At 30.8% G+C, this 18,135-nt stretch overlaps 1 protein-coding gene and 2 long non-coding RNA genes across 13 annotated transcripts in view; 1 reads left to right on the forward strand and 2 right to left on the reverse strand.

Annotated features, from left to right (window-relative positions):
• Nucleotides 1–18,135, forward strand: part of LOC105194120 — a 153,776-nt gene that overhangs the window by 116,300 nt on the left and 19,341 nt on the right. The window lies entirely within an intron of this gene.
• Nucleotides 904–8,230, reverse strand: LOC120359430. 3 transcript variants are annotated; one of them, XR_005576203.1, is made up of 3 exons: nucleotides 6,326–8,230; nucleotides 3,793–3,950; nucleotides 904–2,816 (listed from the first exon to the last, which is right to left on the reverse strand). It is a non-coding gene; the product is annotated as an uncharacterized LOC120359430 (long non-coding RNA). The 3 variants fall into 3 exon arrangements; XR_005576204.1 differs by having other exon boundaries at nucleotides 904–1,629; nucleotides 2,505–3,950; XR_005576202.1 differs by having other exon boundaries at nucleotides 904–3,950.
• On the reverse strand, nucleotides 13,403–17,319 carry LOC120359431. The gene is made up of 3 exons (XR_005576205.1): nucleotides 16,264–17,319; nucleotides 13,784–13,797; nucleotides 13,403–13,691 (listed from the first exon to the last, which is right to left on the reverse strand). It is a non-coding gene; the product is annotated as an uncharacterized LOC120359431 (long non-coding RNA).

The following is an 18,135-nucleotide window of genomic DNA, read 5'->3' on the forward strand; positions in this document are numbered from 1 at the left end:
TTTTAAAGGCACTGTAGTCATTGAATTTCGCAAACGTAGTTCTTTACTTATTTAATTTTTTATAAATAAATGACGAGGTTAACAAAGGACGAAATATATTCAGTTAGGGACTAGCATGATATAACGAGATGATGTGTGCGATTGTAGCAAAAATGAGATTATGCAAATCATCTATCACTTATCTGTTAAGGTTCGATGAAATTTGTTGAACAAGCAATTTAGTCTTTTGTAAGAGCAAATCTTTGCCAAGCGGAAAATCCCGGCGATAAATTAATCAGCTTACTGGTCGTCGCTTTACCGCAAATATATTTTATTTTTTTATTTCGCATACGTGACGAAAATAGACCGATTATAAAGAATCGAGAGTATTCTCAAATCATTAATAACAGGGAGAGAAAGCAGGCCATAAATCCGATTGAACACTTTCGTATCTTCCTTAGTGGTTCTCAATCGATGATCGAAAAATCAATATTTTATAACTTGCTATTATTTGTTTGTCACAAAAAATAATTTTGATAATTAAGGATATATGTGTTTTAAATATGTATTACCAACCAATTTTTTATTTTCATATATTGTTCCAATATTAAATACGTTTAAATATCTGTGTAAAATTTGAGTATAATTCTCTTATTGATTTATGAGTTAATTAATTTTTGTTTGTTCTTGATTTTTATGTAAAATCGTGTTTTATAACAGATATTTGCAGATTTTTAATAAAAAATAGCATTATGAATTAAAAATTAATTTTTTTACATACCGTTATAGCAAATTGTTGTAGTAACTGTTGTTATTTGTCGTTTTGACATCAAAATGACGTCAAATCACATGTTCGATGTTATTTTGATGTCAAAACAAGAAAAAAAACAGCAGTTTGCTTCAGGGGGGAATAAAACTCTAATAAACATTTGTGCAAAATTTTATTTACATTTATTTACTTAAAATATAGTTATTTTCGCTGCACAAGTTGTTATAATTCGTATTTGTCTTCTTTACAATTGATTTCAAACCAAAATTTATGACCAAAATTTTTTGTCGTCGATTATAAAGAAATCAAACTTAAAAGGCTAGTTTTTTAATTTGAACAACATTTAACTGGTATTATAGAACCAAAACATCCTTAATACAACCTATCATCAATCAAACTGACGAACTTGAATATTATTAATTTATTATACATTTAATTACATTTCAGATAGCACATATGTTCAAAACCCATAAAACATCTTAAAGATGTCATATGATGTTATCTAAAAGATGTCTAAATGATGTCTTTAAGATATTTTATGTCCCTACTTTAGACATAGTCTGGGATAATAATTATAAGTTAGTATCGAAACCTGTTAAGTGGGCGGATGAGAGAATACAGAATTTGGTGCTTGGAATCGTGAACGTTTTCGGCGTCGATTGGCGCCTTGATCGGATCTAGGTCGCGGTAGAGGTCAGACGACGGCAATTTGCGGTCGAAAAGGTCATGGCGCGATCGTTATCGAACGAAAGCAATGCGAAAATAGATTGCAGGGGTGCCCAATTGCTTTTAGAGATACTTTGCTCTAATTGCTACTATTTGCGTCCAATACAGTACACTTGGGATTTCTAATCCTTCCTCAAGTATGGTATTTTATCTCCCTGTAAGTATTACATTTTATTTGTTCGCATTAATCGTCACGTAAAATTTATATTGAATTTTTCATCCGTATTTTTGCTAGACATCGATACTTCTAACACTAAGTATATCAGTGATCATAAACATGAATGCTAATTTGGACATTTTTTGTTTTCAAGATTTGCACATTTGTTTTCCAAATCTGTATATTTTTTAATTTTTTGACAATGATAAAAGGACAACTTTTCTGTAAAAAAGAAATTATATAGATGGCATCCTGAAACCTTCTGATTGATAAACTTCCTTTATTTAAGAGATTCTGCCTTTCTGTAAATTAAAAAAAAAACGCGTTTTTGGATTTCGACACTTTTTCTTCAAGTGAATCATTTCAAAAATGTTCTCTGCAAATTTCAAGTCGATTTGACAAAAACTGATGGCATTTATAGGGAATGGTGAGGCAAGACAGATAGTTAAGAGGTTGGTTGATGAATAAAAGCTAAGTTTCTATAATCAATGAATCATCTTCACTTCTTACATATTCTTTGAATATCCATTATTCAATATAATTATCATTAAAAAAAATTTTTAGAGATTATAAATTTTATTTAAGAAAAATAAGAAGAGGCATTTCTCTCCATTTTGCCCCACGCGTTGGATAAGACAAATATCCCCCCGTGAGCAAGATGAGATGTGTACTCTAAGAATATATATAAAAAGTATAAAGTGTCTTCTATCAGATGTGATATAACAATTTTTAGAATATTGCTTTATATTTTGTAATAATTAATGGTTTTCGTAACATAACTTAAGAAGATGTTACATATTGTGTCGAATGTCTCAGATCTACGTATATAGTCGAAGGAATAATGTTTTTTCTTTGCTTATTTGTACACCTTACCTGGTTTCGTTGTTCTACAGATTACGATGTATCTCAGGGCATTTTCCAGCAAGCAACACAGTTAATACAGTGAATCATTTTATCTTTGTTATGTGTCAATATCAAATAAGGATGAAATAATTCATCCTTGTTTGATATTGTTACATCGTGCCTTTTCGTGTCTCTTGCTGGAAAACATCTTCATTAGCACACAACAAGTTTTCTTTTCAATTCGTTCGTCCATTGAAATACGCAGTAACAGTTTTCACAGGTGAGGTTAATAGACATAAGTCTGCTCGAGTGCCACTCGATTATCCACGTCGCTAAAATTGGCTGTCCAAAGAGAAAAATTGCTCTGTGGGTGGCTGTGGTCAATCTAGCTAAATATGATGCGCAATCTCGCTGTGCACAGTTACTCTACTTTCTTCTACTCTCCTCCCTTTTTGCCCCTTTTCGTCTAATCGAAATGATATCAATAATATTCCAAATACTGTTTACAAAAGTAGAAAACATTCTTATCTTATAGCCTATTACCCAGCCACCCTCTCTTGCCCCACCTTCCCTATTTAAGAAAGGAATGCTCGCAGCTGACATAGGTATAAGGAAACTTATATCTGCTCTTCCTGATTCTGAATTTCAAACAAAAATTAATTTATGTTATTTTTCAAAATATCGATTCATATGTTTTAAAGGAGACTAGTGATCCAATTTATATTTATTCACTCTATTAATATCGAGGGAGTCTGGAACTAAAACCGAAAGCTTAATCGAGTCATGTGGTCCGCTCTGTGTAACAAATATCCGCTACGTCAAACTCCAGTTGAACTTTAATGACAGATATATCGCATCGCGTATACATTTCGATACGCGACAAAGGAGATCAAGTTGGGGAGGAGGAAGAAACGCAAATAACGGCACGTGGAGGACACCTGCGATCCCGCCGGAACTTCAATTGTACCAATCGCGGGACTCGACATAATAACTCAGCTGTTTATCCGTACGTGCACTCGCATTGACGTGGATGGGCGCAATTATGAGAGCTCACGCTCTCCGTCGTCCGCATCGCATACGCGCGCCTATCATTGCGCTAACTTGTACTAACAAAATTCGCTTGACGCACGTCAGAATTAATCCGACGCATTACGGCCGCTGCAAACGGTGCAAAATAACGCGGAGAGTTGCGTCACGATAGGAAATCCGTATGCCTTGCACGATATTCTATAGAGACAGAGATCTCGAGATGTTCCCGGAATCGCTTTGCCTCCGCGAAACAACGCGAAACGGATTAAAATCATTCAAACTATTATACCTTCCTCTTTTGAGATTAGCCTCTTTGTGTAAATGGATTCCTACGTATTTCCGCCAGCGACTGCAAAGCCGAAGGCACTTTGAGGCCCCATTTCGCTGAAAGCTCTTCTCTAATTTTACGTTAACAATCTCACGAAAGCATCGTCCTGTCGATCTTAACTAAAAAATTAGGTAAAAATTAGCTAATCTTTAGATTAGAAAATTGTTGTGTCTCATTGTCACACTCGCTTGATCAAAAACGAACGGTGAATTGAAGCGTTGCCGCGAAAATGACACCATATATTTTTTAGTGTCCTATTAGAACGAAAACATTTGGAAAACTTAGTTTTAAGACAGTTTTTCTTTAAAATAATCATTTCGTTAAACAACTAATAGTAACGTAGCATCAGTATAGCGCTTGGATAGTTTAAAATGATCTAAATAAAGATAAATTACATGTAAACATATCTTAGATAAAGATGATTTAATTTATCTGAATAAAAGATATATAAATTCTTGTTATTATTAATCTCTCTTTGTTATTATTTTGAAAAATTTTCCTGTTATAAAAAGGATAAATGGTAACTTGGAAGTTAAGGCTAAAAACAATATTTTATTCTTGCTATCGTTTATTATCCTTAGATAATTTGGAAAAGATATTTTTATCTGAGATAAAGATAAAGTTATAATATACATATTTATAATTTTGGTAAAGATAAGATAAAAATTTTTTTTGTTTAGATAATTATCTAGATAATTTTAATAGATAACGGCAAACTATTACGTTTATATTGTTAAGTATGAAATTATGACATTGACGTATAACATAACATTTACAGTTAGTTGATATTTATTGAAACGGAACAGTGGAAATGACGTCATCAAGTAAAAAATTTAGTATGAATGGAAATAGAGAAAAGAAATTTATGTTAGAAATCTCTTGGCTCTTACGATCGTGTCCGTAATAACGTCTCATGTCGAATCGTCAATGGAAAGATGTACAATGAGGTGCATTAATGAGATCCTTTTTCGGTGTAGAAACCCTAGCTGTTTAACCAATCATGTGTTGCCATTGGTTTAGTGAGTTCGTCTGATTGGCTAAGATTACTATGACTTTTACACTAGCTACACGAAAAAGGATCTTTTAATGCACCTCATTGTACACTGCATTGCTATTTTTTATCGCTTTGAAAAAGAAACAAAACAATCTGTGTTTTGGGAAAGGTAAGGAGGGGGGCGTTCTTCTACGTTTTTTTCAAAGCAACAAAAGATAACAGTGTTACATATCTTCATGATATTACATGGAATGAATTTATTAGACAGAATCATAAGAGTCAAGATATTTCCAACATAAATTCTTTTCCTTTATTTCTGTCGATTTCTAAATGTTTTTCTTAATGACGTCGATTTCCACTTAGAATATTACATTTTGTTTACGTACAGCCAGCATCGTATTTCAATCTCTTCTCATACGCAAGAATTCTTGTAAATCATATCAGTTATTTCTATAAATTTTTGGAAACCGTCCAGTGCATTGACGGCATAATCATTTGAATGCACTTTGAGTTCAAGATTATTAGGAACATGCATAATTAGAAGAAACATTCAAAATTTTCTTTCTCTAATATTTATTAATATTTTGAAATCGTTTTAGTATATCTTATTGAAAAATTTATTTTTAAAACTTTAAAAATATTACCAAGTCTTGTTAATATGAACTAAGATATTTCTTCCTTGTAGTTCACACAGCTAATATCGATGATTTTATTGCAATATTTTATATCCATTATGTTAACGTTATATATAACGTTACAAATTTCTTTAATAGAATTGAAGAATAAAATCAGGGTCCCTCGTCTTTCGAATATCTTTTCGTTATCAATTGATTTATCGTACACGTGACGATTGGTTCCGCGTATTTGACGAATGTACATTACGTTATAACAATGTTTCCATGGCTCGTACAATCAGTTAACAATAATAAGCATTTAGGCGAGCAATAGTATATAAGGTGCTGAGTTATGGCCAAAATTTACGATGCGGCCGCAATAAATTCGTGACATACGACCGACTAAAATCGATTCGTGGTTTCCGCATTAATGTCAAACTCAAGCGCTTGGATTTTCTTTGCCGAGAATTTGAAAACAACATTGTATATCACTGGAAAAAGTAAAAATCGCATAACAAAAACTCGACATAAATCTGATTTAGCACATGATTAATTTAGTAAAGACAGACTAATTTATTTTAAAATGTATATGTATATTTTATATTTTTTAATATTTAAAATTTTTTAGCGTATTGTATTGAAAAATTTATTTTCAAAATTTTAAAAAAATATTACCAAGTCTTATTAATAAAATAAGATATTTCTTCCTTTAGTCTTTAAAGTCTTTAACCTTTTATAACATATCTATATTTTTAAAAAAGTTTTCACTCCTTTAGTTTACTTTATTTTTGCAGTTTTCTAAGTCCAAGATTAACTTTTTATTTTTAGTATCAGTGCTGAATAATTTATCTGTGCTAGGAATCTTGGAAAATTTTCGAAAACTTACGACTCTTCTCTCTCTACATGTTCTCCTCTTCCAGTTCGTCTGTACGTTCTTCCATGTTATTCCCTGTCATGTATCTCACACTGTATATTTTTTATACTTTCGTTTATTAACACACACTAGGTCATTTTTGGCGTATCCTAATTTATTTATTGCTCGTCCACCAGCGACTTTTCCTGAGGCTAGAAAAAAAAATAGACGCTTTCCATTACTATTAATAGCGAGAAGTGCTCGGTGTTTCTCGAAGATCTGTTCCGGGATCTCCGGAGATTTCTACAGGAAATGCCTCCAGAAGTTAGGGAACGATCCGAGAACGAACTTTAAATTAACTGCAAGCAACGAAGCGATCACATACGAACGTATTTCCGTCCCGACTTCTCGATAAACGATAAAAAGGGATAAAGTCCATCGACTTGTAGCGGTTTAATCGAATCAAGTCCAGCGTCTCTCGCTATCGAGAAATGCGTTGACGCGCAAACTAATGCGTTGCAATCTGGCAGTGCATTCAGAAAGATGCACCTTGGCTGCAGCTCAAAGTGTGACGGGATGAACCATCATCGAACAGTTGAACGATTGTAAACACACTGTTATTACCAGACACAAAAGTTTCTTTTGTCTCGTGAAAAAAAATGATTTTTTTTCTTGTGCGTCAATTAAATACTGCGATAAACATGAATCCTTAAAGGGTCATAAATGAAGACAGAAAAGATTGTTATAGTTCTCGGTAAAAAATTTCTCATATATAATTATATGTATACAGATATATAATTATATATCAAATAAGCCCATATATATTAAAATTTATACAATTATAGATAATTATATGTAATTATGCATAATTTTTATATAAAACTGTATACAATAATATATAATTACGTATAATTATATATAATTATGTATAACTATATATAATTAAATAGGAAAAATTTTGTACCGGATTGTTATAACAATATTCTTTATTTTTGGAAAAGAAATTATGCGAATTTAAATTATATTGATGTTATATTGAATACCGTTAAAATTTGGCCATCTATCAATGGTTTTTACATCCGTAGTTATTAATTTCTTATGATAAGTAATATTTAATTAGAATATCCTCGTACATGGTTGTCTCCATCAAAAGAATATTGTTGTTTCTATAAAGTGCAAAACAAATAGTATGATTGAAATATCTTGATATCTATAACACATAATTGCATGACACAGCACTGAAAATTCGATTCTGTTACACTAATGGAATAGATAGGAACAACTCGCAAAAAATTTTTACACATAAAGCAAAATGTATGTATTGTGATTCTTCTTGTGTACATTATTTATATCCACATCAGCGAAATGTCTATATGCCAGTAGATTAGCAGCAACTGTGTCCGCATTAAACTTGTGTTCTTCCGACAAAGTCTGCCTAAACTAATTTAATGACAGATTGGTGACAGATTTTGTTCGATTTCCGCTATCAATTAGCATCAAATTGCTAAGTATAAAACTGCTCTGTTTCTGCCATCAATTTGCTGCTAAGTGAACCGTAGAAGTGTATACAGATTCTATTTCTGAGAGATAGTATGCTATCATCGTCGTACGATTATATTACAGTTAAATTACGATTGTAACATTTATGTTGTAGCTACATTTGCTAAGATTGAGGCAACTATAGGTCACTTCCATAGTATTATGGTTCCCATAACTCTTTTAGATAAACAAAAAATAACATTTATTCCGTTCAAGCAAACTTAATTGTTTTTCTATTTGAATTGTGTAGATTTAATAGTATTACCCTCCTATTATTAAGTATATTCTATAATAAAGTATCATAATTATTATTGGGAATATTTTATTTTTAAATGGAAAAAAATACTTCTAGAATAAATCTAAAATAAAATAATCTTGGTGTTGTCCTATTAATTTTCTTACACAGATTAAAATTAGATAATAGAAATTTGTGACAAATTTTATAATATTCTTAATTTAAAAATCTTTTCTTCAAAGATCTATTAAATTTGTTCCAAAATAATTATCGAAAATTAAAAACTAAGAATTTTTCGAAATTTTTGTTTGAATTCTGGATAATTTTTGTAAAAATGTTTCTAACATTTATAAAAATTCCTAAAAACTCGAATTTTGCATATCTCGAAATATCTTTGATAATTTTTTTAAGATTGAGTATTTTAAAAAATGATCCGAAAAAAATAATATTGAAACTTTCCAGAAGCGTATGATACAATTTAGTGATAATATAATGTGATAATAGTTTATAATTTAATCCGTGTTTTAGATAATTTTTTTGTAAAATATAGAGTAAGATGCAGTAAAAAATATCATAATAATTTTAAACAACATAGTACAATTTTGAACAAAATAAGATTTTCGAAATTCAAGTTTACTGGTTCTAATCTCATTATATTAATAATTATTTGTTAATTACATAGAAAGAATTTTGCTAGAAGTATCTAAAAATTTAGCTAGTTACAGATTTTAAATTAATTTTGTAGACTATTAAAATAATTATGAAGGATGTTTGAGCATAATAAGCAATGCTGCAAAAAGTTTTGACATTCTGATAATCAACTTGAATGTCCTACACATGTCCTATTTTGATAATCTAATAAAATTATTTTCAGATCTAGCTAAAATTTTAAAGACTTCAAACCATTCTTTCCGTGTAGTCTCACTGCACAAAAATCGTATGAAAAGCTCTTCTGTTTGTTTAATAGTACAAGTTTTGACCAATATTTATATACAAATCCAAACATAAGTACAATTTTGTCTAGTGTTAATAATAATAATAATAATATTATCTCTTTTCCTGGTGTCACGAAATGTAAATAGCAAAACGCTAGAGAAACTAATTTATTTGTAGAAAGTATCAGTGATATATATTGTATCGTACTATATATAAAATTGCTATAAGAGTTTAAATAATTTTCTGAAATAAATCAAAACTTTATGAATATCTCAATAATAATTTCTTTTTTATATTTATGTGTTAACCAATTAAAAATTGTAATTACATTAAATTTTTAATTACATTAGAGTTTAAATGTTTGATTATATTTGTATTAAAAAAAATAAAAATGTATGTTGAAACTTCGAGGTTTATAAGACTTATGAAATTATCCTATGTTAAAAATGCATTAGAAATTGAATTAATTTGACCAAGTCAAAGTTTATTTAATATGATATAATAATGTCGATATGTAATACTGACATTATTGAAAAGTTATGCTCATGCCATATTTTTATTATTTATTATTTTGAACTTTACAAAAAATTCTGCACTTTTTATATCACTTCTAATTTTTATACGCGATTACGTTTGTCACGTAATCAACGTGAACGAACGGAAAAAAAACGAAAATGATTCATTTCTGTTTATCATTTCTGTTTGTCACAAGAGGAGTAACGCGATCGAAGTACAAGTTATAGGCTAGTTTCTTAATCCAAAAACAAATTTTTTCGTAAGATAAATGACAGGGAGAGTGGTTGCCACACGAATGTGCGTGAATCATGCGCAGCAAAAGTCACTTATTTGTCAATTAATCAGATGAAACGCACGGGTGAAGTTGATGAGTCACCAGCCAGCTCCAGAGAAATGATTTTACGACAATATGCATACTGAAAAAATTGTGAAAAGATATACACGCATACATAAACACACACACACACACGCGCGCGCGCGCGCGCGTGTATGTATGTATAATATATGCAATATTTTTGTATTATATTATTCTTATAATATTGTTAAACTTCTTATTCTACATTCTCATCTTTATCCCTCTTTTTTTATTCTTCAATTACTTTTATATTTATATAGAAGAAGAGAAGATGGAGGATAATGATGAAAACATAGGATGTAAGAAGTTTTTGACAATGCTATGACAATCTGATAAGAAAATGTAATATAGCTTAGTGTCAGAAGTATAGATGCTAAAGGCTGTGTTAGGTGAATTAATAAAATAGTATGAATGGAAATAGGGTAAAAGGTATTATAATTCATCAGTAAAAAATCAAGTTTAATCCTGGAATACTGTTAATGTTGAATTTTTATCCAAGTAATTTAAGTTTAATAGTTTTTTGTTATTAAAATTTTGATAGCTTAAAATAACATTTAATAAGATTTCGTTTCCCTGGAAAAAAAAACTTGATAAACTTGTTTCAATAAACTGATTACTGATCAGTAACTGATTATATTTCGTCAGTTAACTAATAAAATATCATCAGTTACTGATCAGCAATCAGTTTATTGAACCAAGTTTATCAACTTTTTTTTCAAGGGTTACGTTAAAATAGTGTTAGTTCAATATTATTCTAAAATAAACATAAAGCAAAAAAAGTCTAAAAGAAATCTTAATTTTGTGAATGAATTTTTACTTAGAATAGTATTAATGTAAAAATAATGTAAAAGTATTCCGAAAATAGGCAGTGTTGTAAATCAAATCTTTTTTTAGCAAAAAGGTTAAAGTAAATAAATTCTATTCAATAATACACGTGCAGAGAAGTCTGGGAGACATTATTAGACCTGAGTGTTGATGAAGGAATCTATGGCGAGCAGATCCAGTGGTCTTTTTTGGGGCATACACGCGTTATGAAGAGCGCCGGAAGCTAGTTTTGCTGGAAAATGGGTTTTCGTCATGCATGCGTTGGCGGAACGACCGACTTCGAGGCTGTTTTGAACCAGATCTCGTTCGATAACTCACGCAACAATCCTCATTGTTAGTTTGATTAACTTCGGCGCACTCGATCGTTCTTTGTTTTTACATAGCCGCTGCATCTTTATTAATAGAACATCATACAAGCAGTTTCATTTTCTATTAAATCTCCTAAGGAGCGCCATTCATGGAATCCTATTAATAAATCACGCCGTATATAGAAGAGGAGAAAGGTATTTCGACGGAGACGCCTGGAAGCCATTCACTTCGTACGGTACCGTCTCATTACCGTCGACTTATTAAGCTATTTACGGGGGATTTATCGCTCGACAAGCGCCTTATTCGCGATAAAGCGGCGCTGCTATTTTTAACGGGATAATGTAAGGTCTCAATTGTACTGTTATAAATAGGGTGAGCGACAGCTGGATATAGGCTCGAGGTTAGGTTCGTAAGCCTGTGCGGACAACGACACGGCGCGGGAACGAAATTGAAAAATCGCAAGATTTTATTCGCAAGACCTCACGTTAAACTCGATCGTCTTCAACGTTCTTCTAGCGCAGCCGCAAAATTTCGCGAAAGCAATGACATCATATAAGATTTGCGGAACATGACAAACTCGGTGACGATCGAGGCTGACGCCAGTAACATTTTCCCGATTTCCTACGCGAGCACCTCGCGCGTCATCCTCGTCACAGATCCTGACGGCACGCGCGGAATCGCGGAAAAAAACGGTCATTTGCGCGAGCGAGTTGCGTAATCCGTTGAACGTACATCTTTCCTTACATACTTTTTCATTACTCATTAGGAATTTCTTAAAACTTCTTGGTATACATGGATTGCTGATTACGAATGTGGAGTCAGATTTCAAAAATTTACAAAATTTGAAACGACGAATCCGACACATGCAATGAATACGCAAAAAATAGATCGATTTACTTGAAACTTGGTATTCTAGAGTTTTTTGGATTGTTGATTACTATGGAGAAATTAACTTGTATAGTGTAGTCTCTCGCAAGAATACGAGAAACAAAAAAAATTAATATAGAACTTTTTACGATTTTTGATCCGTTATCTTGAAAAGTTTCGTAAATTTTAACTTTGAATTCGGAAATGTAAGCAATCTCAAAATTCTCAGATAGTATTATACATTTCAATATATCATGCTTGGGAAAAATTGTTTTACCCTAAATAGTACATCTTAACACAAAACTAAAATTTATCAACTTTAAGCCGTTATTTCAAATAGCAAAATAACGTTAAATGATATTTTAGTCTTATTATGATATCGTTTGATATCACCTTGCTTAAGATAGTCCCCAAGTACAATAATTTTTTTTTAATATAAAAAAAATATTGAAATTGAATAGAAATAAAAATACGATATTTCAAATATACTAAATAACAGTTAAAATCACACAGAATTTATAGTATATTTTCTCGTGAAATCTTCGCAAAAAATTAGAGAAAAGATATTAATAAAAAATATTTATAAAGAAAGTTAAAAAACAAACTTTTATTGATAAAAGTGGTAATATAATAAAAGCGCTGTTTAGAATAAATAATTATTTAGACTAAAAACGAGTAATTGAATAAATAATTATTCAAACAAGTGATATAACTGATCTGCTGACATTAATACCTCGTTGTTGTTGTATTGATCTCAAATTAATTCAGCAGAAAGGCATTGAATGAAGATTAGCATGTATATAATTATTGATTAAGTTGTGTCAGAAAGATTATTGAAAACAGTTTTGGAATTCTGGCAAGGAGAATCTATATATAGGAAGTCAATTATTGTCACTGTAGCCACAGGACATGGCTGCCCATGAGCATAGTTTAAAGTAAAATTTCAAATGATAACCATATAGAGCACCAATTATAGCAAAGAGCTTTCACAATCCAGTAAAAAATTTTTCTTATACAATTATATACAGAGTGATTATTAATGAATGTCCTCACTTTTTACCATAAGAGCACGCGTTTGTAATTTCTAACATAATAATATGTTAAAAATACATATCCGTCGGTAAATCATGTTCCTATGGTAAAAAGTGGGGACATTCATTTATAATCACCCTGTATAGTTATACATAATTATGTATCAAATATGTCCATATATTAAAATATACATAACAGTACACCGTAGCTTTCCTCGTAGCAAGCCTCACAACTCGGAAGTACTCAACGAAAATAAACTTTCTTGTAGTGTTTTGGAAAGGTCTCGAAATAAGCTACAAGAATATGTAATAAAAAATAGGTAGTCCCATTTAAAAAATTGAAGGTGTCCTTCACGTGACTTTCAAGCAACTATTCAATGTCAAATTAATGACACCATCTTATGTTCCCCTCGAAATCATAATTTTTGTCTGAAACATTTTTGTCTACTGAGTTTAGTTTTTGAGATATTTGGGTGGATCATTTAAAATGGGACACTCTGTGTATATGTGTGTGTATATATATATATATATATATATATATATATATATATATATAAAATAATTACGCATAAGTTTAGTCATATATAATTATACATAATTATGTACGATTATATATAAACACGTCAAACGCGATAATACTAGAATCTAGTTATTTCCTAAATGACGCGTAACGCGCGCAACAAAAGACGCGCTCTTGAGATGAGTCCTTAATACGGAACTGACGCATCGACGTGTGAATAGACCTCTTCGTCTTTAATATTGTGACGTGGTTCAGGCGACCGTGTCCTACATTAAGAAATGGAAAGTGAATGGCCATTAGCGAATCCAAAGCATTCTTTTTTCTCTTTCTTCACCCTTCTTCCTTCTCTGTTTCTTACCTTTGGCACTTTCTCTAAACGTAAGAAAAAAATTTTGTAAATTATTTAAATGTCAGATTTATTTAATAAAATTATTATTAAAAAAGTATAAAAAAAATTTAATTGAACTTTCTCTGTGAATATTAACTTTTTCACAGATAAACTTTCAAAATGAAATGAGTGTTTTTAGTAATGCACAATTTTAAAATAACATAAATCCGTTATTATATAACGGAGTTTATTTATTTATTGTATATTTATTTGCCACATTGCTTATTTTTTCTTAAAATTATTCGAATTTTTAAGAGATTTAAAATTCTGAAACACACATTGGAATTTACACACACACACACACACACACACACACACACACACTTTTTTAAATTCTTTTATATACATATATATGTATATATTTATAAGAATTTTAAATCATCTCTTAAAAATATTTAAATAATTTTAAGATAAGATACATAACTTTAACCAAGGACAGTCAGTTTTATTAGTGTCGTGTGCTTTAATTATTAAAACATTTAATGCATCGTCCTTGCGTGTCGCAGGAAGGCTTTTGCATTATTAACAAGTATAGCATGTGTCGTTACGTATTACCGATAATACGAGTCCTTATGTAACTCGTGATTTTTACATATCTTCTCTATTTATCGTGAGATAAGTATTATAATTTTTTAGAATTTTTAATTGATTTTTTAATTGATATGAAAAACATAAAAACATTGATCTAGTAACAAAATTACATATAAAAGTAATATAAGAATATATAATTATTCTTGAAAATTTAGATTGTCGTTCTTTGTTAAAGAATAAATTATAGAAAGGAATAATAAAGAATAATAATGAATAATGAATAATAATGGAAGTGTATTGGTGTATGTGCAATATACATCACACACATACGCACATTCAATGCATCACGATTCAATATAAATTGTTGGTGAAAAATGTTGATAGATTATATGTTACATATAATAGTATACAAGGTGTGTCCCAAATATGCTGAAAAGATTTTAAGGAATGATTTCTCACACAAATTCTAGACAAAAATTTTACATAACCATATGCCCAAAACGATTTAAATTTAAAAATACAGGGGATGTCAAAATTGAAACAAATTTTATTTTTTCCAAAAATTTCGAAAATCATTTGGTGTACATCACCTTTAGTACACATCATTCTTATTTAGAATGTTGAACATAATAAGGATAAAATAAAGGCCCAATATAAAATTATTCGAAATACGCCTAGAATCTTTGCGCGGGTGCGGCAATCGATGCGAAGAAGAGTGGATGTATGCTCCATGACACAAAGTAACCACTTTTAACATTTGCTTTAGAATTTTATTGTTTACTTTTTATTTTTTGTATCTAATAATTAAATAAAATTTATGTTTTATTTGAAGTTTACAAAATTAAATTTTATTTTATTTTTCTTGGAAATGGCTTGTTCTATCAAAAAATTTTTTTTTCTGATTTATCCCATTTATTATTAAAAAATGCGAACTAAAAAAATCAATGGCTAGTTTTTTTCCAAAAAAAAAAAATACCCGCTTATTCTTGAGTCCACTTTTGATTAAATAAAAAAGTAATGAATAGCCCCAAAAGAAACAGAGAGAAGAGGCTTCATATCCTTCAAAGTTACATCAAAATAGCTTGAATGATTTTTAAAATTTTTGCAAAAAACAAAATTTTTTTTCAACTTTGACATCCTGTATTTTCGAAACTAAGCCATTTCGTGCATATAATAATATGAAGGTTTCGTCTAGAATTTATATGAAAAATCACACGTTACAATCTTTTAATATACTTCGGACGCACTCTGTATATGATTATACAGGGTGAGAAAAAAATCAGTAAAATAACTCGAAAACAAGATATGTGAGCAATAATGTTTCAAAAGAAGCTGTATGGTCTGGAGGAAAAAAAATAATGGTAAAATCAATTTTTTTAAATAATTTTTCAAGACACAAAAATTATCATTTTTTCAAACATATTTAGTTATGATTTTTTAATATAATATATAATAATCATTTTACTACATAAAAGCATTAGAGCTGTCGAAAAATCAATAGTTTATGAGATACTTTATATCTTATTCTAGTACATTTCGACATAAAATATAAAATATCTCATTAATTATTAATTTTTTATAAATTACACACACACACACACACACACACACACACACACACACACACACACACACACATATATATATATATATATATATATATATATATATAATAAAATAATACATGTATCTACATGAGGGAACATAACATGGATTAATTTTTTTAAATTAAAGTTTCAAAACTAGGCTTTACTTTAATTTTCATTTTTTTTATATTGTTCAAATATTTTTAAGATCAACTCTCAATATATTTGTTTGGATTTCTCTCACCCACTGAGATTAATTGTCTGTCCTTAAAATCATTTGTTTGTAAAGACATCTCGTGGATTTTCATGAAATACTCCAACGACGTAACTTACCAGTATCGATCAACCGTAGTGACGTGTTGTGACGATTTTCTGATTCTGATTAAAATTGATAAGGTATCCTCAAAGACGACATTCAGGGGCTATTTGAATTTCCTGAAATGTTGTGACGATTATATCCGGCGAGGCCAAAAAAGCAAAGCACGGAATCTGCCAACGGCGCGGTGTCAGCTGACGGCAACCTGTGAGCTGTTTTGCGACAAACTGGACAGGTTCCAAACTGCTCGCGGACGAGACGGAGAATGCGTCTCGTGATGATCGGAATATTACGCTGATTCACCGAACACGTGTGCTCTCGTCGTACATAAGGTACCCATGCGAAGTCACGCAGCACGCAATTCACTGGACATCCTGATTTAGCCTTTACAATTGCATTTTATTTCCAGGAGAAATAATTATGGAACACTTATGATGTTACAGGAAAACGCATCTGTCTCTTTCAAAAACAGAAAATTTTTTTTATTTGCTGAAAATCTTGTTTTCTTTCGCCGTGCTCGAGATAAATCGTGCGTTTTCTTTCTGTTGAAGTATATATAGCTCCTTCGTTTCCTAAGGAGTGTTTTTGTTTTGCCGCAAAAATAAAGCGTTTACGCGCGTTGCTTCTACGAATTAGTCACGCGAGAAACTATGCACATTTTGCTTCGAAGTGGTCCAATGAGAGAGCGTATCCAACAAGAAACCACAATAAGATTCGCTTGATGGAATCGTAAGGAGCGATTCGGTGGGTTCACAAAGCGCCTTGCACACCGTAGCGACTCCCTTTTCACGCGATCCCTTTTGCTCTGATTGTAAGTCGAACTCGCGAAGGTGGCGTTGAACTTGAAAGGACGACGGGTTCTTCTTCTTTCGCGGCCGCGAGAGAAATTGAGGAAAAATGTAGTTCGGCCTTCGCTGGGAGACCGTCCTCCTCGTCCGAATGAATTCGCTTCGAATCGGTTTGCTTCCCATCGTTGCCAACCTCTCTGGATCTATTCAGATTCCAGAAATAATCTCAACGAAACAGTTGCATAGGCAACTTGCATTCCCCTTTCTGTTAAAAGGCTACATATGCTTTCGACTTTCAACAAAATCTATTTGTTTGTTTCTTTTTTTATTCTTTTTCAAGAAAATCCGAAGGGGTAATCGCTTAATGTATTGGGTTGGTAACTAAGTGATTGTGGATTTTGTCAACGTAGATGGCCCTAGCACATTCTTTTGTTTTGTCAATGTGTTCAAGCACCTAACCTATATTGTTTTCTTGTTGTTTGGACTTCCGCCTTTAATTTAGTAAAAAAATTTTATCGATTAGTTATTTAGTTTCGTTTCTATCCCAATTTAAAAATGGAAGACGCGCATTTCAGACTATCTATTGACAAAATCCGCAATCACTTAGTTGCCAACCCAATAATTGTGAGACAGTACCTCCGAAATAATTGTGAAATCCTCATGTAATCATTTTGCAATCAGATGTAATCATGAAGTCAGATGAAATCATAATAAAATCATATGAAATCATCAAAAATCAGCAGAAATTATTTTAGATTTTTGTGTGCTCATTAAAAATCATGTGTAATTATCTTGAAATTTACAATGAAATTGTGTATAATAATCATGAAATTTGATGAAATCAGTACAAGCTTTTGGCTTTTGTAATTTTCTATGCTGTCTCAAAAAAAGGGTCATCAAAAATTTTCATGATCTTTTTTTTAAAAAATTTTTTATCGACCATAATGTATTTCAATAAAATTTTGAAGTCAGTAGTCAAGTACTATATGTATTTTCTTCTGAATGATTAGCCCTCAATTTAATTTTAATTGAAAGAAATTAACAATCAATAATGATGTTTCTAGTCAAATAAAATCATTTTTAATTACAAGAAAACTGATA

The sequence above is a fragment of the Solenopsis invicta genome, chromosome 13 (genome assembly GCF_016802725.1).
Source record: "Solenopsis invicta isolate M01_SB chromosome 13, UNIL_Sinv_3.0, whole genome shotgun sequence".
NCBI lineage: Eukaryota > Metazoa > Arthropoda > Insecta > Hymenoptera > Formicidae > Solenopsis > Solenopsis invicta.